Genomic DNA, 22,675 nt, shown 5'->3' on the forward strand with positions numbered 1-22,675 from the left:
GGACTAACTTCTGGAAATCTGCATTAAGTGAGAAAGAAGCTGATATTGCAGCAGAAATATTGACAGGCAAATAGATTGAATTACATGAATATGAGATACATACAGACTTGGAACAGTTCTGCTTAGATCAATGTCAAATGAATTTCAAGATTACCTTAGTTTGCTTTTTATGGCTCGTTTTATTTTAGATTTTAATTTGAATTAGTAATATGAAATAAAATCACTATTTATTAACTTTTACTTACAAACAAAAACCATCAAAACGGTAAAAGCTTATCTGAAGTTAAAACCTCCCATTTTGTGAAGGCCAGGTAACAATATAGTTTACCTCTATCATGACACAAATTATTCAAAAGCAAGAAGTAAAAACTGATTCTTAAATGTTTCCTCCTATTAACGTGGCATATTACCGATGTACAGAGGCTGTATGTGTATGGTGAGGTTGTATTGCCCCCTATAGTCACTCTGTGTCAGCTGGGAGGGGAGTAGGAAGAGAAAGGGAAGAATGGGAGAAATTGCCAAGACTACTACAGCCTTGGTTTGGATTCACACTTTGGAAAGGGCACGGTGGGGAGCAGTGGACAAACCTTAACGCTGCCATGCAACTGAAGAATTTGGATGCTCTATTCTCCGAGCACAAACAGATGAAATACAATGTACTCTCAAATTCAGCTTAGAAGACCTGTGCAGGCCCTGTGGTCTGGCTGTGATTGTGGTGCCTGTGCTGGATGCTGGTATCTCACACTGGCGGTGCACAAGGGTGCCAGTGTACCTTCCCTGGGCACTCAGATGCAGGAGGTGCCTGGCTTTGGTTCCCCAGCAAAGGCAGGAGGTCCCACAGGTGATAACTCTTTTCCTCTCACTGGGCACATCTTTGGTGACTGAGCATAACAGGGCCATTTGACTCCAAGGCACAAAGAACTCTAAAGCTGTGCCTGAATTTTGGGGTACACAGAGTCCCTTCAGCACAGGGACCAGAAAGAGAGAAAAGGCCCAGATAAAGGTTCCCCTTCAGCAGCAGAAGCAAATGCAAGGAGCACAGAAAGTTTGTTCATGCTGCCCATGGACACTGTGGTTGTTGCTCTTTTAGGCCTGTGAGCCTGGGTGGAACAGAATAATTCCCAAATCTCTGTAGAACAGCATGCTACTCTTTGCCACCAGCACAAGGACAAAACTGCATTCCTGGTCTTAGATTTTTCCAGTCAAGCACATCTTTCTTAACTTTGCTGTCAACTAAAAATTGTTATCTCTCCATAAAATTAATTAAATCTCAGCTGCTTTCCCACTACTGTTCTCTTATGAACATAATTATGCACAGTATTCAGTATATATTTTAATAGAAACAGACACAATATAACAAAAAGCATTAAATTCTTCAGGATCTCTTAAAAATACCTAATCAGTTACTGGTGCTAGCGCGCCAAGGATTTTATAGAAGTTGCAAATACTCAATAAGCTCAAGATCAATACCATCCTTCGTAGGGTGCAATGCACTGTTATCATTTTTTTTCTTATTTCTGGGGACAACTTTTCTACTAGCACAATTCCAGGCACACCTTCAGCTAGAAAAAGTTAGCACTGCCCCTAAGAGGTGATAACTCTAATTTTTGAACCTCTTTCCCTCTGTTGGTACAACCCTGTTTGTACAGACACAAGGGACTGATTGGAGAACTTATGGAGCTGAAATCCTCTGCTTTTGTCTTGCCATATTATTTTTAGTTTGGGTCAGTTTTTGAGGCTCACCATGTAGTAACACAAGGACTTGCACAAGGGATAGAAGAAATAGTAACAGAAGGTTATGGCAACAGCCTAATTTTATGAAAGTGTTGTCTTGTGCCAATTGGAGGGGGCATTTTTCTCTGTATGCTTCAAGAATATGAGTTGTCCTTAAAATGTACTTATATTTTATTTGGTTTAGAGAAAAAAGTGTTAGGAGCGCTCCCATCCATGTATCTTAAGAAATATTCTCTGTCTAGACAAAAACTATAGTCCTGCAAAGTGGAGCTGAACAAAGTTCAGTTAGTTTTTGTGAAAATATGCCCAGACATAGTCCCATATTAAATCTTTATTTTACTATGATGACTAGAGACTCAATAATGACTAAGCGACAGATGAGATGTGATTGCTGCTTACCCAGCAGATCAATAATCTCTCTGCCTCCTGATGTGGTGGGGTGTATCCTGATAGTATTCAAATCTTTGATTACCTTACTCTTAACTGCATGCTCTCTGAAGCAGGATCAGTTTTTTGTTCTATTAACCCTGTAGCCAGCATGAATTCTGCAGCTCATGAAGGTACAAAGTCAAGCAGAAATATCTGCAAAAATATACCCTCTAAAATTATACAGTATTCACCAGAGGTGTCTCATCTTCTAGTTTTCTCACCTAGAAAACTGACCTTATTCTTGTATTTTTCAGTCCCTCAATTTACTTTTCTTCCATCTTATCTATACTGAAGTACTTTTGCTTACTAGGTATCACTGTCTGGTATTCAGCTAACACAAACTTCTAACAGTGATGGTTACTCATCCATTACCTCTCTTCTTTTTGTCTAAATTGCATCAAACATTTCTCTCCAACTGATTGAATCCAAAGGACAGACAAACAGTATGTCCTGCTACTCAGGAAAATGGAACACTTTCACGGTGCCAGCAGCATTCTGTGCCTTCATGCTAAAGAACCAGAAATCACCATGTGACACGAGTCTGGCCCCATAAATGTGTAACCAGCTTTCAGCTGCAGTGCACTACCTAACTGGTGCAAAAGACAACAAGACATTTGGGGAAGCAACATTTCTAAATGCCAAACATACAGAGATGAGCCACTAAATCTTATGAATTATCCATGCAGAGCAGACAGAACATTTGTTTTCAAGGTCAAATGAGAAAGATCCCCTGACCTGTATGGTAAACTACATGTTAATACATTTATCCATCTTTGGAATGTAAGGGACACAGTCAACACAGAGAGAAATGAAGCGGTGGGGTAAGTCTGTCAAGCTACCAAAATCATTATGCCATCTGTTTTACTGGCATTTTTTATGTCTGTGCAGAGCATACTCATTGAAAAATAGACCTCTTATTCAAATTTGAGTTTCTTCCAAACTAGAATGCAGTATCAAATATATTTACATTCTTTGGATAACTCTTAATTGATTTTGTTTTATGTACAGCTTTTTTCATATTCATTTAGTCACCTCAGTCACCTCATAACTAATGCAACAAAAAGTAAAACAAATGAATACTAAATTTCTTAAAGGGAAATTGCAGTAGTGTCCCTTAAAAGCTTCTACACTTTCCCCCAGCCTCCACCAGGCAGGATATTGAAACTGGCATGATCCTGTTAAAACAGTGTGATTTTGTGGTTGTCAACACTAACACTTAAAGGATAACAATTCAGAAAAGAAGCAAGGGGGTCAATTGATTCCTCCTGAGTACTTTGGACAAACAACACTCATTTGGTTACTATCCTGATGGGCTGTTGAAATACAACTCTTTGATGGTTCAAGAGAAGGCTATTGTACTACCAGGGAGCAGCCTAGAGAATGAATGCTGACGGGAAATGTCAAGCTTAAACTCTCTAAGAATGCAAAGTATCTCAAAAGTTAATATCCATCCTATAGTCCTCTACATTAGCAGAGTAGGGCAAAAAGGTCTTATTGGGACTTAGAGAATCACAGTTTCTCTTGCTTTACTCTTGCCTTGCCAGGAAGAATGACTAGGCTCCTTTACAGGGCACGGTCCCTGCCTTGCATTTCAGCAGTTCCATTCTAGGAAAGTCTGAATTTCTGACTATTCCTACTAGCCATTTTTCTCCCTCCTGCAGTCCCAGTGTGAGAAGCAAATTCACCTTTTCTATTCCTCCCACTACAGTATTTCAAAATCTCAGCTGAACCATGAACTTTTGTTAGAGGATTCTACCCAACAATACAAAGGCTATGGCACATGGTATATGCAATGTAGAAGTATACATACATTACAGTTTTTCCTAATCACAGGGATAACATTAGATAGAAATAATTTTGAAAATTTGCATCCATGATGACTGCAAAGTGTTAGGATCTTGCAACAAATATTTCAGAGTATTCATCCCTGTGGTTTTTGATATCTTTAAACAGGCAGTTAGTTCGATTTCTCATATATCCATGTCATTTTTCTTTCATATTAATATTCCCATATGACAAGTACATTACTTAAAACTGCTGAATTGATTTTCAAGAGGAATCTTAGTTTACATAAATTGTCACATTTCACAAAATCAAAAAAAAAAAAGTCAGATTCAATTCCATCTCTTGTTAGGAGCATTGAGAAATATACTAAAGGAGGAAAAAATTATAAGCTAGCAGAACAAATCATATTGTTTTTACAAGCAGCTGTGAAAAGATAGTCACTAAAAAGACTGATCAAGAAAAATTCCAATGGCTTAATATATTTTCTCCTCTGGATGGTTCAAGTTTAGAAATTGAGCACAGCCTTTAGAGAAATTGAAACTAAGATAATTGCAGTCATTTTACCACAGGTACAGGATTTCTAGAACCAGTGAAAGATGTCAGTGGTGTATCTGTCCTAGAGATGCTTTCATTCTGGGGACATATCAGAGAAAGCGAAGCGTGAAGCAGAACATTACTCATCAAAATTTGTCTACACTGGGGTATCTACTGAGAGTTTTTAGATATATTCAGCGCTTTATTGTGGCCTGCCACCAGACTCTACTCATGCAACAGGTTCTGACCCTGTTCATTCTGTGATATGACTGCAGTAAAATATTTCCTTTTTGTTTACTGTATTGTCCTGGCTGAATCTCCATGCTGTTTACTTCATTGTGAAATCAGTTTTTATTTTATTTTGCCTTTAAATATTGGGCTTCACCCTGATCTCTCTTCTAACTTCCCTTCCCCTTCCCCTTCCCTTCCCCCTCCCTTCCCCTTCCCTTCCCTTCCCCCTCCCTTCCCCTTCCCCTTCCCTTCCCTTCCCTTCCCTTCCCTTCCCTTCCCTTCCCTTCCCTTCCCTTCCCTTCCCTTCCCTTCCCTTCCCTTCCCTTCCCTTCCCTTCCCTTCCCTTCCCTTCCCTTCCCTTCCCTTCCCTTCCCTTCCCTTCCCTTCCCTTCCCTTCCCTTCCCTTCCCTTCCCCTTTTTCTTTCCCTTGCTCCATCTCCTTTAGTTGCCACTGCCCTATGTCTAACTGCAGTAAAGAATATACTTTAATTTCATGAAGAAATGAATACAGAAATATCCTAATATTCCAAGACTTCCCTATAACTATGGGATATCAACTCATGATTATATTATATGATGTGCCCACGCCCTATAAAGCAGTCCAGTTGCTCTTTATTGTGTAGTTCAGCTCTCTTATCTGTTGTGTTCTGTTCTGTCTGATATGATGGTGCAGAATAATAAGAGCATTAAAATTGCATGACTGCAGTATTGCAAAAATACCACTGCTGTTGGTCAAGTACTAATGAAAAATGAATGCAATTCCTCAGCAAATTTGGACGGCCATTTTAAAAGCAGTCATCTAAAACCAGGCAGTGTTTAGAAATGCATGACTACAATGTTTACCCATGAAGAAAACAGTGTTTCTTTATAATTCCAAAGAACCATATGTCTCCTTTAGTGGATCATACCAGTTTCTTTCATGGAGGCTAGTAAGGGTCATTAAACACCAATGGGTCTCTGAGTCCTTCTTCAGAGTCAATGACATTGTAGGCTTCACCAGGGATCTCATTTCACTTCTGTACAAGATCTTCAGGGCAAGGGAAGCAAATGAACTATGAAAAACATAATCACTACTTTTACTGTTGCTTTTTTCATCATAAAAATTCCATTTATTTAAATTCCATTAAAAAACACATTTGCCTCCTGAAAGCATAAATATATACTTTTGTCATAACTTTTCATTTTATAAGAGAGTTTTATCATTCTTTTGGGGAAAAAATAAATTCTCCATAATAAATATTACACAAGTTGTTATACAAAGTTTGGGACAAAACAAATGATTAGCAAAGTAAATTCTTCGAGAATATTTTCTCCGAGGTGACAGGAAAATGTTCCTCAAGCACCTGAGGGAATTAGCAGTCTAACATCTTTTTTAAGAAGTGATTGAACACCAAGGTTCAGCTTTTCAAAAATACCTGGGCCTTTGGCTCACATTTTAATTTAAGAGAGTTAGGCACTCAAAACCTATGAGGATCTAGAATTCAAGATGAAAAGCTTTACAGAAAGTCAAGGGGATTTGAGTTATCAAAGGCCAGATTTTTAAAAAGTATTTGAGAAACTTAGAGGCTGAGATAGGTGCCTAGCTGATTTTTTTTTCAAAGTAGAGTGAAGAAGGGTTAAGTCCCTAACACTCCCTGAGATGTGTGTTCTTAGAAAGTGCTAACTACACCTTTGGATCTAAATACCTTTTAAAAAAGTTTCCTTGAACTGGTTTTGAAAGTGGTTTTATCATCTGAATGCAATGATTTATCCTATGCTTAATTCCTGACCTCCCAAAGATTGCCATAGACCTGCTTTACGCAGCTAATTTTGTGTCATAATCTTGATGGAAATGGACAGAATTAGAAAACATAATCTTATTCAAACAAAATTTAGTTGGCATTTGGATCCCGAAGTTCATAAATTTTGAGAGCTGAAAATAAAAGGCAGTTCTGCTCCACTGTGATCATACTTGGAAGAGCTGTTAGACCCTGAGCATGCTCAGCTGCAAGAATTCACCGTGTTTGTGCTAAGCAGCCCACAGCAGCAGCACGTCTGTATGAAGTCATACTGCTAGCAGTGCCAGAGTCTGACAATATGAATGACTGACTTGCTTCCACCACGTTTGCCACAGCTGGGAAGAAGATGAGGGGTACAATGTACAAGGAATTTCAACACAATGCAAATCTGGTGAGATGCCGTTTCAGATTTTGATTTCTGTGGAAGCAGAATTTTTTTCTGGTTGTATTATACCATGGTTATCTGCAGGTCTATTCTTTTAGCCCCTGCCAAATTATTTCTTGCTTTTATAATTTCCTCATATAATTATCTTATCTAAATATAAATTTCCCTGTAACAGTTCTCAGTATTCACCCTTTAAAATGAATCCACTTTTTAGTACTGAAAACGTTAGTTCCTTCCTGAGTCATGTTTGATTTTTTTCCTGTACTGACTGGCTTCTGAACACAGTGCCTGATGGTAAGCTTTGTCAAGAGATGCTGAGATATAAAGAACAACAGGTTACCTCATAATCTCTTCTTGTTAATTCTTGTTCTGGAGAGCACCTGCTGTCTTTAAAAGGGATTTGAGTGACCCAAGATTAAGAAGTCTCCCTACAACAATTACTGTTCTTATCACTGAAGAATACTCATACCAATGTGACATCTTCCTGATGGTTTCAAATTCACAGACTGAGGGAGAGATAAGAGTCAAAGAACCATACGGTGTGCAATTATAAGAAGACATCAAACCAGTCCAGTACAATTCCATTTTGGAGAAGAGTACTGCTATTAGACTAATTGATTTCTGCCTGGAAAGTAACTATTAGGAAAAAACACCCTCTGATTTCATTTAAAGGAATTTTAAAATGCAGTGGTGCCTAGAGTATTTCTAATCCCCTTTCTGCATCAGCCTAACTGGGTAAATAGCATAAGGGGCACAGGGACACTAAATGGATCACACACTCTAACATCAGCAGAGATTCAGAGAATACATTAAATCTTGGGAGTACCATGGACTATTCCTTCCTACCTCTTTGGTTTAAAACATACAAAAGTATGGAGTTCTGTTCTACTGAAGTCAAATTTATGATATAAATAAAGGATTACCTGCCACTACACCCATCATAGTATGTCCCTTACTCATTTAAAGACTTTTATTCAAGCCTGGTTAACCACTGAGTTCCTATCACCATCACTTGCATCAACATTATTTGTTAAAGTTGGTTCTTTGAAACATTATCCAAAGTCATCAATATTTTGAAAATTAATGTGGGAAGATGACATTTTCAAGGAGATTTTACCCATTTTACCCACTGAATTCACCCATCTTTGCTTCTTTCCAACATTCTAGGCACAAAAAAAAAGGACACAAGGTACACAAGGTATAATTCTGCTTGTTCTCCTCTTCTTCTCTCAGTATCCTAGAGACAATATCATTAAGAAATACAGAAAAAAAAATCAAACCCATACATCAAAAAATACTCTTTCATACTAACTGAGAAAGCAAACTTGCTGGGAACCCTCCTTTAGCCAATCCGAGGGCATGCTGAGGTCTCCAGATGATCAGTCTTCAGTGATGTCTACACCATCTAGTTCGTTTACATGTTATATGAAGCAAAATGGAACTGACCTAATTTTATTTCTGAGCAAAGAAAAAACAACTAGTGAAACTCACTGGCTGGTTAGAAACAGAAATTAATTCTTTCAAATCAGATGGAAATGATAGGTTTGCCAGAAGAAATAAGTAACACAAGGCAACAGTGAGAAAGGGTAATTGAAGATTGGCATCCTGGATGCTCCATCATGGAAAGCCAAGATGGCAGTCTGGTACAGCTGAAGAAAGTTTTGGCTGTCCCAAATCAAAAAAGCAAAATTATCTGACATTGATTTACTTTTGCTTGGCTCTGTTTAGGATACTTCCAATGAAAGAGAACACAATTCACTGCTTATAAGCTCTCTATTTAAAAATGCATTAGAATATTTTTGCTAATAATATTTTCACTATATTCTTGCTAATAACAAAACTAGAAGGATAATCTCAATATAACTTCAGAGTACATTTTCGCAGCTGTCATCCTCACTATAGAACACCTAATATTCATTGATTACATCCACAGTGGTAAGAAAAAAAGCACAAACAGCCACCAAATTAATTAGTAGGCTGCAGCATGCTGCCAAAACCAGGGATGGCTAAACATTAACTTTACTGGGGTCTGTGCATCTACCATGTCAATGAATATTATGTTTCCAGCACTGCAGAAATTGAGTCAGCTACATTGAAATCCCTGGTGATACATGGTGATCTACTGAAACAGACAGAGACAAGAAGGTAGACTTCTGTTTGTCTGGATTGGACAAACAAGAAGGTAGACTTCTGTTTGTCTGGATTCCAGTGATCAACAGACCAGTTATTACACAACAAACCCCACTGGCTCCTTCACAGCTTGCTCAGCTGTTGTGCCACTGTGTAGTTAAGTAGCCTTTAATCTTCAGGCTGACATAGGTGCAATGAATCTACAGACTAAAATTTCATACCCAATTTGGCTGAAAGCTAATTACTGCCTGTTATTCTAGCTACTTTCCTCTGAGTAGAAGAGTGGGGGGACAAAATCAAACGCTCTCTACTTTTACTGTCTTTTGCTTTGTGCTATGAACTGACTCTGAAAACATAAGTACAAAAACAAAGTTATTTCTATGTTTCAAGAACATAAAAGATTGTCAGATAGTCATAAAATGCTGCTGGTCAAGATGTATGCCTCAAGATATAGGCTTAATTTAATCCAGATTAAAATTCTGTTCTCCAAGTTCCAGCTGAGGACATGTTTTTACAATAGTTTCCAGTGAAATGTGCATTTTCAGATCTAAGCAAGAGTCCCTAAAATGGGCCTTTGTGATACTGGAAATGAGTCTGCTAAAGGCAATTAGGAGCTTTATGCTCTCGTGTGTAGCTCTTGAACTCCAGTGGGACTGTTTGGATTGTGCAAAGTGAGAAACATGAATCAGCCTTTGCAGGATGAGGAATTTAGTGTAACATCACTAATACCATCACAATATGCTATTTAAAATTCAAAAAACCATAAAGATTATTCTAAGTGAAAACTGTTGTTCATTAAGTATAATAGATCAAACAGAATGAAGAAAATATGACAAGGGAGCCAGAAAAAACAGCAGTAAAATCAAAGCATGTGGACATGTATACAGCATGGTTTACCAAAGGTAAAAGAAAATACAAATATGCAAGGAGATAATGTGTTTCAAAGTTCAATAATCATGGAGAAAATATGAATTAATAAGGAAAATTATATCTTTAAAAAGTAATATTTGTGATGTACAAGATATTTGAGCGAGATTCACAGATATCTTTTTTAATGGCAAATCACAGCTTTCAATAACAAAAAGCTTTTTAATAATCAGAGAATGGTATAAGAAATGTTCTTAATGAAAGAGTTGCACTGTCTCCTGACACAATATCCTTTGATGACAAATTGTGCTTCAAAGCGAGAGCCAAGTTAGTTCAGATTCCTATTCTGAATTCCCCCATAGGAATCCACACCTTTCTTCTGACTATAGGTAGATCCTGAGCAGTTGGGAGCCCATGAATAAAGCCTACCCTTTCCAACTTCTTTCCTATGTAATACTTTTCTGTTTAATGTAGCTATTTATTGGACACTGATTTAAGTACTTCCATATATTTATTTCAGTTTTTTATTTCAGGAAAATGACAATGATTTTGACACATTTTTTCAAGTAAACAGTGGGTTTCAGCATTTCTGATCATGCATTCATATTCACCACCATTTCATAAAAAAAAAGTCAGAAACGTCAAAAAAACCTATAGCTTTTGCAGGAGATTTAATTTATTTCCAGATAATCCATTAACAGTTTTTCCACACTGTACACTTGAAAACTGTTCTGCATCTGTACGCTATTTCCTCCCCAGTTTTTCTTCTCACTGTCTGACTATATCAACTGAACTCAATCCTAACAATTTTCTAAAGGATTTTGAATTATAAAATAAACTCGTTTGTGCATCATAGGAAATTTACCCTATGAGAGCCTCCTTTACACATCAGCCTCACCCTTTTCAATCTTAAAAAATGTCTTTGGAATTGAACTTGCTGTTATATGAGTTGCATATACTTCTGATATTCAACTACTTAAAATTGTGCTGCTTATCTCACCATAGTTTTTAGGTAACTTACGAATTTTAGAAAGGTCAGATTCACTAGAAAGCAAGCAGATAAGAAGACAAGAACACAATCATGCTGCTCTATAAGTCCATTGTGTGGCTATATCATTAAAGTTATCTGCAAATCTCACTGCCTTCTCTCAGGAAGAACATGAGTAACAATATTGAGAAGACACTAAATCCTGAGCACTATTTCTAAGACAGGGTCTATATATATTCCAGGTTTGGAATAGCTCTGATTTTCAGAATGCCAGAGTGCTGGCACAGACACACCATTGATCTACCAGAACCCTTGGTCTGACTCAGCACAGCAGCTCCCATATGTTTTAATAATGAAGCTGGTCTCCAGAAATGACCAGAAGAAACTTCCTATTCATTTATCACATTGCATCCTCACATGCATTCAGCTTTATTTTTGTGACAGTGGCCAGCCATGGCCAACTGGGCCCCTGGCACTCTAAATTATACCAGGGCTAAGAACCCTGTAAATCAGGCATGAAACTTTAGTGCCACCCTTGGCCCCCACGACCATCAGTCCTTTATCCCTATTAGTCACAAACTGAATCAACCCCAAATGTCTGCAGTTTTAAGCAAGATACCATCTCTGATGGCATCATGACCAATTTCCCTCGGACTTAAACTAGTCCAGTGACATAACAACTCTCCTCCCTCACAGCCTATGCAGGTGAGAAAAAACAGAGAGAAATAGGATTCTCTTTCCATAAAAGAAAATTTATATGCAAAAAACTGTGCTCCTGATACAACCAGCAGTCTACAGCAGCATATTTTTAGGATACAGATAATTCTGGCTTAGTTCCACAAAATAAATGGTAGAGCTGCCTCAATTTAATTACCACCCCATGAAGAAATCTGACAGCCCCAATGCAGTGCTTAGTAAGCATTTTACCTCAGACAGCTTGAAGATGTATTGTAGAACTGAAATTACAATACATACCATGACTTGTTCTGTCATCCTACTTTGGGAATGCAGCATGCATGTCTCTATAATGAGCTGTCTGATATTCACCCACTTCACCTGTAGCAAACAGGAGTAAAATGCAAGAAACCATAAGTTGGCATATTAGTTGAATGCAAGATAAGATATTCATTTGTGGCAGATGGTTTCAGAAGATTCTAACTATGGATATAAGTTTAATACATAATTTACTTATATTTACATTTTGAAAACATTTTGATTTTTCTAAATTACTAACTATTACAATCTGGGGAAAAAAACTCAAACCAAAACGAAACAATCCATAAACTCTGTTCTCTTCTTCTCCTTCCTACATTTCCGCTTACAAAATTACTGGAAATTTTTTTAGGGACATAATTCCTGCTATGTCTAGCACATGATAAAATATGTATAATTAAGAACACATGTGTGCTTCCTGTTAAGAAAATTAACTCTGCGAGAAAAACTTTTCTCAGCTACAATAAAACACAAAAGAAGAAAAACAATATATTAAAACCAAAAAGTAACAAAACACTTTTAAAAGCTTACACTAATGCTTTTCTGTCTCATTTTGTAAATAAAAGTATTTATGCTTAAAAGTATATGCTAGTCTGCACTTCCATGAGTATAATGAAATTATGTACCTTTATTAAGAACCCAAACAAGTGATCCATTTTTTTTCCAGCAGAAGAAAGATTGAAATTTATTTACTTATAAGAAGTCTTACAGAGAAAATTGAGAAGTTTTATTTTCTTTTTAATTATGCCATTACAACAGAATTGGACTGTGCCACCCTTCCTCTGTCTAAGCAACTTTTAGGAAATATGTGGAAAAGCAATGAAGCCCAGGCTAAATTTTAAAACACCCACCTCAAGCAACCATGCATATTTATAAGAAGACCCACCTAAAGCATCCAAAAATCAATGAGTTTTCATTGAATTAATCACTGACTTAACACCACTGTGAGTTAAGTGTCATAGATTGAATAATTCTTAATGCCATCTCAGAAGCCAGGAATTGTGGTAAAGAACTGAGATGATTCTTCTGTTTCCTATTTGGATTCTAAGAAAAAGTCATTGCAATAAATACAGGTAGAGAAAGAAGTTTCAGATTATATTTGAAATCTTGGAGTCTAGATCACGCTAGTATGGTACTCCACCTGTAATACAATCAGTGCTCATGAGTTCAGGAAATTATTTGGAAGATAATTTAAAATTTAGGATTGAAATATCTTTACAAGAAGCAAAATACGAACAATTTGTGAAATTACATGTTCATTTATGCTTGGTCTTCCTTTTTCTTCTTACTGCACCTATGATTATTTAAGTCAGCACTCCTCTCCTTGTGACTGCCTCCAAACAAGAGACCAGATACTCAAAAGTAATTGTGCAGGTCATACACCAGAAAAAATGTTTGGCATTGTATACTTAGCTGTTTCTGAAGTCCAACCCTCTCTAACACAGCTCAAGTTAAGAATCTAAAAGCCAAAATCTCATGAATCCTAAAATGCTGAACTGAAACAAGACAACCTAGATTACACAAAAAAAACCCTGATACATAAAGGTCAGCAGATAAGATGATCCAATCCATTCTAAAGTTCAATACCCTTGAGAAAATCACTTGCTATATGATTTTTTTCTCATTTTAAAAAAATAAGTGGAAACATCTGCAAGATAAAATAGTTTTGATTTGCCAAATGTTGGCTCCCTTACAAACCTGTGTACAATTAATTGGATTTGTATCTTACACATTATTTGGAGTATGAACCATTGTTCAAACTTTATTTTCTTTCTCTTACACATTATATTGCTCTTTCAAAAATAGAAATGTTCCATCACCTTTCTTCAGGCTGACAGGGTTACAGAAAACAGAAGTACCTCAGGACTTTGAAAGCACTTCCCAGTCACTATTACTTGAAAGCGAGAGTTTTACCTCTAAAAGAGGCATGATGTCCAAAAAGAAACAATACTCTGAAAAAAGATGAAAAATTGTAGATTACTTTCACAAGCTCTTATTCTACAATGGAGAAAATATCCGCATTCTAGCCAGGCTGCTTTGAAAAGAGTATTTTCCTTTTATACAGAGATAAAAAGCAAAGCTTTCAGGTCAGAGGCTATAGGGGAAAAGAGCTAATGTCTCCCCTGCTTTGATGTTACAAGTAGCGCCTCGGTACAGAAGTGTATTAGAGCTACCAGTAAACTGAGCCAGCATGTTTAATAACCAGCTTCAGCACGGGTGGCACATGGATCATCCTGTACATAACACAGCAAGCAGTCATGTGCATTACCAACAATACACAAACCTTTACTTTAACGTGTTTACATTCCTTTAAAGTATAGCACAGCTAAAAGGTAATTTCTGATTTATAGATACCGGAGGAAGACTTCTTTACAGTGTATGTGTAACACCTATAGACAGCAAACCAGGATTAAGAGTTCCTCTCTGGCTAACATGTAACATATAATGGCGCTTGTAGTGGTGTTTAGTATCTGGAAACAGCACATTTCAGTCTCTGAGTACTCAACACAACTGTGATTAATGGTGTTTGCTGTCTCATTTGCTTTTGAAGCCGAAGGGCTGTAGATTGGAGGAACCAGCCCAAAACAACATGGTCTGGTGCACTTGTCTTTCACAGATTCCTGGGAGCTGAAGGACCAAATGCTCCAGCTTGTATTGGTCCTAATGCACTGATGCCTCTAATGGACCAATTTATCTATTAATTCACCTTTTGGAACAGTATATCTCAAAATCCAGAAAATGCTAGAAGGAAATCAGTAAACATTACCTTAAAATCAACAAAAAACATTATTTAAACTTTTGGTGTCATGTAGCTCCAAGCTGTGTAACAGTAGGAAATACCCTTAGGAAAAATAAAAAAAAACCAAACCTGAATTATTTTTGACTTACTTTTATTTGTGCCCATGTAAATTGAAACTTGGTAGGAGTACTAATCTTCAAATTAACTAAAACAATGTTTATTCTCTAAAGTATTTGATAACCTCCAACAGACTACTACATACAATAAAACAAAATTTTTGATTGAGTTTGCTATAATTTGAGAAATTATATTTGTTTGGATATTATTAGTGAAATACTAATTGCTGAGTGAGACTACTGATTATGCAAATATGAAAATTACATTAATTCTATTTATATACCCTGTAGTTTGAGCATTGCTTCACCAAAATCTCTCAAAAATCTCAGGTAATCAGAAAGCTGAAATGTAAGGATGGTATATTTGAACAACAGGTAGCTAAACCCTGTCAGCTTTTCTTGTGTATGCAGGAACCTCTGTAACAGCTCTAGATTTCAGCCAGAAGTGAGCCACTGCAAGAAGGATAACAGGGGTTTGTGAAAGAATTTCATTAGGGAGTCTCTGCAGGAAAGATGGAAAGGGTTCAAAAGAAATGGAAAAGCAGTGAAAATACTGGGAATGGAAAAGTGAAAATAAACAGGAGTTCAGGGAAAAGCTAAGAAAAAGGGAATTTAAAAAGATAGATATATGAGGAGTGTGGATAGAGAAAGAAAACTGCAAAAAATAAAAATTGGGATACCTTAAATAGAGAGGAACAAGGGAAATACAAGTTTCACTAAATGTTTCCTGGTACAGCAGCAAAGAAGCAAATCTCTCTCCCTATAGGTTCAGTTACCTGCCACAAAAAGTCCAGGAGGAGTTTTTGAGCCTGATTATTCTTAACAGATTTCCAAATTACATTTTTAGCTTTGTAAGTTTTATTTATAAATATATTTAAGATTAATGATTCACTAGAAACACTGGAGAACACAATGTCCTAAATAACCAGTTTTCTAGACTTGGTTTCCACACAGGTAAGATAGGGATTAGCTAATGATATTGGCTTCAGAATGCTGTGAAATCACACTTTCCCTCTGCTGGAAGCTACACCTCCAGAAGCACAGGTGTCTGAAGGGAGCTCATCCTCCTGTCCCTGCCACTGTAAACCCACTGTGCCTTCTTCATTCTTCATTCTTCACCACATGGACATAAGCATGTTCTGTATGGAAAAGAGGTGCAGCAGAAAAGCCCCACCAAATACCTCAGGAGCAGAAGGTTGTAAACTGGGACCCAAACCCACAGCTGCTGTTGTCATCTCCTGAGGTCCCTCAGAGCTCTTAACAAGGACAACAACAAAAAATGTGGATTTTTTTTTTTCCAGTGGAAGGTATGGCACACAAAGATTACAATTTTTTTTTTTCTCAAATGATTGGAAGTGCCAATGCTGTGATGGACTACATCTCTTTTTCTGTTTCAACATCTGTTTTGAAAATCTCCAGATTTTCCAGATGTTTATGGGCCACCTCCTTAGCAACACAACTGCGTAACTCTTAAAAACTCTCTGCTCTGATCTGCCAGTTTTTCATCCTGCCTCCACACCAATTCCTGCCTTACTGCTGAAGTATCTGCAATGGCAGGTAGATTCCCTAATCCCTTGTTCTTTTCATATGTTTGCAGAACTCTACTCCATCTAGATCAGAATGCTTTTTAGATTTATTTTCTCCCCTTTCTTTTGGAGAGCTCCCATAGCAGGACCAGAAGGAGCAGGTGAGGGTTTCCAGGTGGGAAGTAAGCAGGGTGATTTTTGTGTGCAAAGCAAGGTAGGGTGCAGGCATAGGGATCCCCAGCAGCTTGGTGTGCTTCCTCCCCCAGAACACTTCTTTTTTGCCCTTGTTTGTTCTTCAATAATGAGTCACTGGGACCAAAGACCATCCAGTGCATATGCTTGGGGAAAAGAAAAAATAAACAAACAAATGAAAAATCTCTACTGCTACCAAGAAATAGCGATGAGATTTTCTTTAGAAAGCTATGTGACTTATAAACAATATATTACTGCCACGTGCTAAAAAGGAACAAGGTCTCTAGTGAGAAAGAAACGAAGTGTTATTCTTAAAAGACAAAGTCAGGAGATACAAAAGGGCATACATCATTTCCCTCTGAAATTGTATGATAAAATGACAGCAAAAATCAGCTTCGAAGCAACACGTGAACTAGCCTTCTGTGCCTCCTGCTCTCTTCCTTCCAAGACTAAATAGATCTGTGTCTCTCTTTTGTCACATTGTTGTAACTTTCATTCAGTCTCCCCACTTCACCTTGACCGCATCTGAACAGTGACAATATGTTTCTTGTTCTTCACACTTTTCCCAGTAAGGATCACTGACAGCCTCTTACTTTGTATTTTCTCGGCTTTTCAGGCAGGGATTTTTTTTCCTTCTTTTTCTCCCAGCCATCATCACTGCTATTTGGAGAGAATTTGGTTCAATCTTCATTTTTACAAAATAAAAATGAAAAGCTGCAGAATAATCTTAAATCATTTTATAATACACATAGGACTTCAAAATAATGAGAGCTCTTCAATTTGGAAATGATTGGGGTTCTAGGCATCTGAATCAGACAGAGCTGTAAAATTATTAGAACACGGCAACATCTTTCATAAGCACTTCAATTCAGAGGTGATCAAAGATTCTGGACTTGCAGAGCAATTTACTTGGCATTTGCAGGAAAGCCTCACTCTTTCAAACTGAAGCACTCTTAACACTATGAAGAACTTCAATAATTTTAAATTGGCGTGTACCATACATGCCTAGAAATCCAATTCAGGTTTTAAATAAAAACACTATAACTTCAGAAGTATGAAGAGCCCACCCACAACAGGACAGCGTTCTAGCCTTCCCAATTCAGCCTGGCTGTTATTTCTCCCATGCTAGGTTTTCTGGCAGGAGGAGTTGCTGAAAACATTAGAGGTGACTGAGGTTTTTTTCTTTATATCCTTGCCTTCTGATCATCTACGAATATGTTCCTAAACTCTGTAAACTTCTGGACAGCCGTAGTTTGCAAGCTGATTTTCAAGGTATGGTGAATGCTAGTTTTAAACAGTTTTAAATATTTTAAATTAAAAACAGAAGACAATATTTAAGTCAAATCGAAGATGTAATATCTTCCCGACCAAAACTTTAATTATGATGAGTATAGGTTTGCAAATTATATATATATATATATAATTTAGCTGAGCTTAGGCTTGCAAATAGCTGTTCTTAAGGGAACACAGAGTACACTGAGTTCTGAAACAATATTGACAGAACAGGAAAACAAAATTAAGTCTAAATTTTAAAGATTATATCTGAACTACACAAAAAATAAAAGTCCCCTGAGCAAGACAGGTCTTGTGTCGACCCAGCAGATCCTTTGCTTTCATGCAAGTTGTTCTGTTATGTCAAACAGACTCCTATCCCCAGAAAACTTGTGATGCCTCTCACTTTTGCATCTCTTGCAACCACCTTTCCAATCATTCTGGCCAAACAAGAAACTCTTCCTTGTGGGCGGTCACATAAGAGCTACAGTCTACAGAAACTCAATATCAAACTTACTGATACAGAGGCAGGATGGTGGGAGATTTATATGAGGCAGTAAGTGATATTTCAGGTAGGATGAGGTTTCGACATTCAGTTCTAAAAGTATTCTATTCAGTTCTAACCAGATGCTAGAAAGACATCAGCACAAGTTTGAATAGACCTTGAAAATGTTGGGGAAAATCGGCGCACCGGAAAGAAGTAGGTGGAGGGAACTGATCAGATTAGGTGACCCCAAATGTCTCCCTCAGGCTTTAAACCCACACAGAAGTTGTTTTGGCTTCATGAAGGTGATGCGGTGATGGATGGAAAAGCCCCAGACAGCAAAATCAACTTCTGTCACAAATGAATACCACTTGCTGCCATTATTTTAGATTTTACCACCTGTAAGTAGCTTCTCCAATGTACAGCATACCAAAATACTTTTATTTGGGAAGGAACTTCTGGAATATCTGGTTCAACCCCTAATTCAACAGAGAACCAGTACAGATCAGGTTGCTCAGGATTTTATACAGTCAAGATTTTAATATCCCCAAGGATGTAGTTTTATAAATCACTAATACTTCTTCATGTTCTTCCTCTTCTAAATTACAGTATCCTAGAATTAGGAAATTTTAGATTTTCTACCTGAGACAGTGATAGTCAGGCCTGTTTCTAGGGATGAAACATATCTATAAAATATTAATGTGATATAAACCAATGCAGGTGCCCTTGACAGTTTTTAGTTCTACTGGAGTTCATGTGATCTACGATAAGAATTCTGTTCTATCCCCCATGGGTTATAGCTTAGCCTCAAGACTTAGTGGATGTGTGACTTAGTGTGAATTTAGTGGAGACTATGATGTCTATAAACCCTTACAAAATCTCACACAAAAAAAAAAAGGTATTAGTAGGTTTCTACCTCAAACTATGCCAGGCTCACTGTCAGACAGCAAAAGTGCTTACAAATATCCATCATAATGTTCTCGGGCTTATAAAATTAATTTAGCCCCTTGTGGTGCAGAATGAGTATGGAATGCATTTTAAAGAATGCATTCTCTTTTCTCAAACATATAAAAGGACACTAAACCTCTCCAGAATCTTTTAAATAATGAAACCTGAAAAATCTGTAACTGGACAAATGTGTGATAAAGCTTGAGGACTGAACCACAACTGTTGGACACAAAATTGTACGTTTCAGATACATCTTAATTATTTTCTACCAGATTTGACTTTCCTTTCCTACATTTGCTATGTGTGAAGTTTGAAAGCAAACTTTTTTTGTAAATGTTATGAGAGAAACTGTAGTCATGGCTTCAAGTGGGAAACTCTCTAAGTGTTCACTATTGGATCTAGACCCAGTCAGAAAAAGATAAGACCAATAAGCACGTATTTTCCAATACCTAAATTATTCATAATTTTAACTGCAGTTTTAAATGACATTTAAAAATATTTTATTTTATTTTATTTCAGGAAAAAAAACCTTTTTTAGCTTACAATAGCATTTAACTTGGATGCTTACCTATTGAAGTGAACCATATGGGAGAGAAATGTGTTTCTACCTTCCATGCAGCTCTTGTTCAGCACTGCTCTGTAAGACAAGGTTGTTCAAATAAAAGAGAAAAGTAGTTAATGCTACTACAACTATTTTGTGTAGTAACAAGATGACTCCTATAATTTTTGGGCCAAAATCTCAAAACTTTCATGACACGACAAAAACCTAGAACTCCTAATCTGTAAATAATATTTCAGCTTCCTCAGTGTTGAAGATTATTGTGATTTGAGCAGCTTAATCTGGCATTTAAGACTTCCCTCAATGCACACAGAAATTATCTGAAATCAGCTGCCTTCAGCCTTTCCAGAAGCTTCAGGACAGGAGGAGGAAATGTAAATAATGTCAGAAAAAGTATAAGCTCAATAAGCTCTACTAACAAATTCATAGATTTCCCTTTAGGATTCACCTCAAACTCTTAATACATTTTAAAAACCAACCTACCTAATGTCCTAAAGTATAAAAACGTGGTAACTATTTTTTTAATACCACTTTTCAATACTAATTTGAGAAGATTTTGAACTAAGAATAATGGTTTTCCAAGTCAAAACCAGGAGCTCTCATTTGGTCTTGCTCTAGGTTTTACAAACAATAAAAGCACTCCTTTTTTGTTGTCTCCATGCTTGAGACAAAAAAAGGAATGAGAATATCCTAAAAGATTGAAAAAAAAAATTAAAACAAGGATGAAGATTTTCACAATTAATCAATTAAATTAGTTGTCCCTCTCCTATAAATAATAAGGCCTTCAGACATAAGCAATGAAAATTGTTTTCCATTCTAAGGTGGAGAACGTATTCCCTTTACCAGATCCACCCATCATATAACAATAGAACTTTGAAAAAGAAAGGATTGTGGTTTGGTGGGACCACCTGGAGAGAACAGTTCAGAATGGAAGATGAGCTGAAAAGGATTTTCCACATATCCCCTTGGTGCAGAGGCTGTTGAATGCATCGTCTGCTCTCATCCACTAGAACTGCACTGGAAAACTGCTGACAGTGGGAGTATCCCCCTCTGTACAAGGGCATAAACCCTCTGTATAAAGTCATAAACCAAGACTTAGTGTGCTGAGACTTTTTGCTTCTCTAAAGACTAAATTCCTCTTGAGTGCAGAATAATTAGAATTCTCTGTTCATGACAGACTAAGAGAAATTAGCTTAAAAGGAATAAAATTTAGTTGACTCTGTTCTTGGTACATGCTTGCACAACCTAGTCCAAGTTGAAGGATCTCAAACTAGAAAAAAAGCATCTATTTCTTCTTTTTAATAGATTATTTGCTCCAAGAAGTTACTAAGTTGGATGAACTACTAACTGGATACTAAATGGGCAGTGTAAAGTCACTTCTTACATTTCCTGTGCATGATCTTAAGATACTCTGGGATCTTGGAGGGTGTAATGCTGCCATTTGACTCAATTTTTTCCTCCACCAGACTCTCCATCTCATATAAATGTGGAAAGAAACATTCCGGGGATGGGGAAAAAAATACAGAAGATATTGAGTCCTGAAATGCCTGACCCCACTCTCTGGACTGTTGGGTGATGGGAGCTCAGCTCTCCCCAGCACAGCAGCTCATTGACTTGCATGGTGGTGGAGTGCCCGGGCTGCCAGGAGCCCTCTATTGCACCAACAGCTCCTGTGACCACACTGGCACGTTCAAATTGTGGGAACTAATCCAAGGCAAGCAGCACTCCATTCTCTTTGGTTTTGATGCTCATCATAGAACCTCAAATAAACCAAATAACCCAGAGTTTGTGATTCTTATGCAGCAACCAGCAGACCCCCAGAGTATGGGAGATAAGGAGTGAAAAATGCTGAAGGGAGCTGCTCTAGAAACCCAAGCTGAAGCCTTTCAAAGTTCTTCCAATTGTAAGAGAGCCAGCAGAACAATTTTGAGCAAGTTTCACCAAGACAAAAATACATTTTAAAAAGTATTTAATTTTCTGTCTGATGAAACAAGAAATAAAACCTTAAGGTCCACATTAAAGGTGGGGTTTTGTCTGGTAGATTTTTTTTTCATTTGTATCACTACAAGACACATGCAGGTAAGTGTACAAAAACAAAGGAGATGAGAATTTGCAAGGCATGTTTTCCAAGGGTCCTGCTCACTCTGCTACTGTGTTTCACTGCCCTCCTCTAATCACAGAATCAAATAACCACAGCCACAGAATTGTTTGGTTTGGAAGGGATCTTAAAGATCACCTACTTTAAGCCCCCTGCCATGTAAATCTACTTAGAGCAGGTTGCTCAGAGCTCCATCCAACCAGGCCTGGAAAACTTCCAGGGACAAGGCACCCACAACTTCTCTGGGCCACCTGTTCCAATGTCTCACCATCCTCACAGGAAAGAATTTCTTTCTAATATTTAATCCAAATCCCCCTTCTTTCAGTCTGAGGCCATTACCCTTTGCCCTTGCTACATGCTCTGTCCAATTCCCTCGTAGCTCTCCCTTGTATCCCCCTTCAGGTGCTGGAAGGTGCCATGAGGTCTCTCAGAGCCGAATCCCCGGAGGCAGGGATGTGGCTCCCATTCCGGCAGCACACCACAATGCACCGCTGGAGATGTTTGTGATGTTTGTGGTGTTTGTGGTGTTTGTCCCCCTGCACTGCCGGGACAGGCGGCGGCCTAGAGAAGGGCGGCCTGGAGAAGGCGGGCGGTGCCGGCCGCTCCCCAGCGCCCCCGGGAGCGCAGCCACAGGGAGCAGCCGGCCGGCCCTTCCCTGCCTCCCTCCCTTCCTCCCTCCCTGTCTCCGTCTCCCCCCGCTCCCACGGGAAGCGGCGGCGCTGACAGCATGCCCGTGTCACTCCGGGTCCGGCTGTCACTCCGCCTCGGGCCGCTATTGAGGGCCGGGAGCGGGGCCGCCGATCGCTATCGCGGGGCCCGGCTGCCCCTGCCGTGAACCTGGCTGCGGGATGGACGGGGGCTGGCAGCGGGAGGGGGCCGCCGAGCA

The 22,675-nt window shown here is 38.1% G+C and overlaps 1 long non-coding RNA gene across 1 annotated transcript in view; it reads right to left on the reverse strand.

Annotated features, from left to right (window-relative positions):
- The window catches only part of LOC131081445 (uncharacterized), a 195,902-nt gene that overhangs the window by 22,081 nt on the left and 151,146 nt on the right, over window positions 1-22,675 (reverse strand). The window contains exons 3-4 of the long non-coding RNA XR_009114260.1: window positions 19,701-19,769; window positions 11,837-11,917 (exon numbers count right to left, since the gene is read on the reverse strand). This is a non-coding gene — a long non-coding RNA (uncharacterized LOC131081445). The remainder of the gene's footprint in view (window positions 1-11,836; window positions 11,918-19,700; window positions 19,770-22,675) is intronic.

This window comes from Melospiza georgiana, chromosome 3 (genome assembly GCF_028018845.1).
Source record: "Melospiza georgiana isolate bMelGeo1 chromosome 3, bMelGeo1.pri, whole genome shotgun sequence".
NCBI lineage: Eukaryota > Metazoa > Chordata > Aves > Passeriformes > Passerellidae > Melospiza > Melospiza georgiana.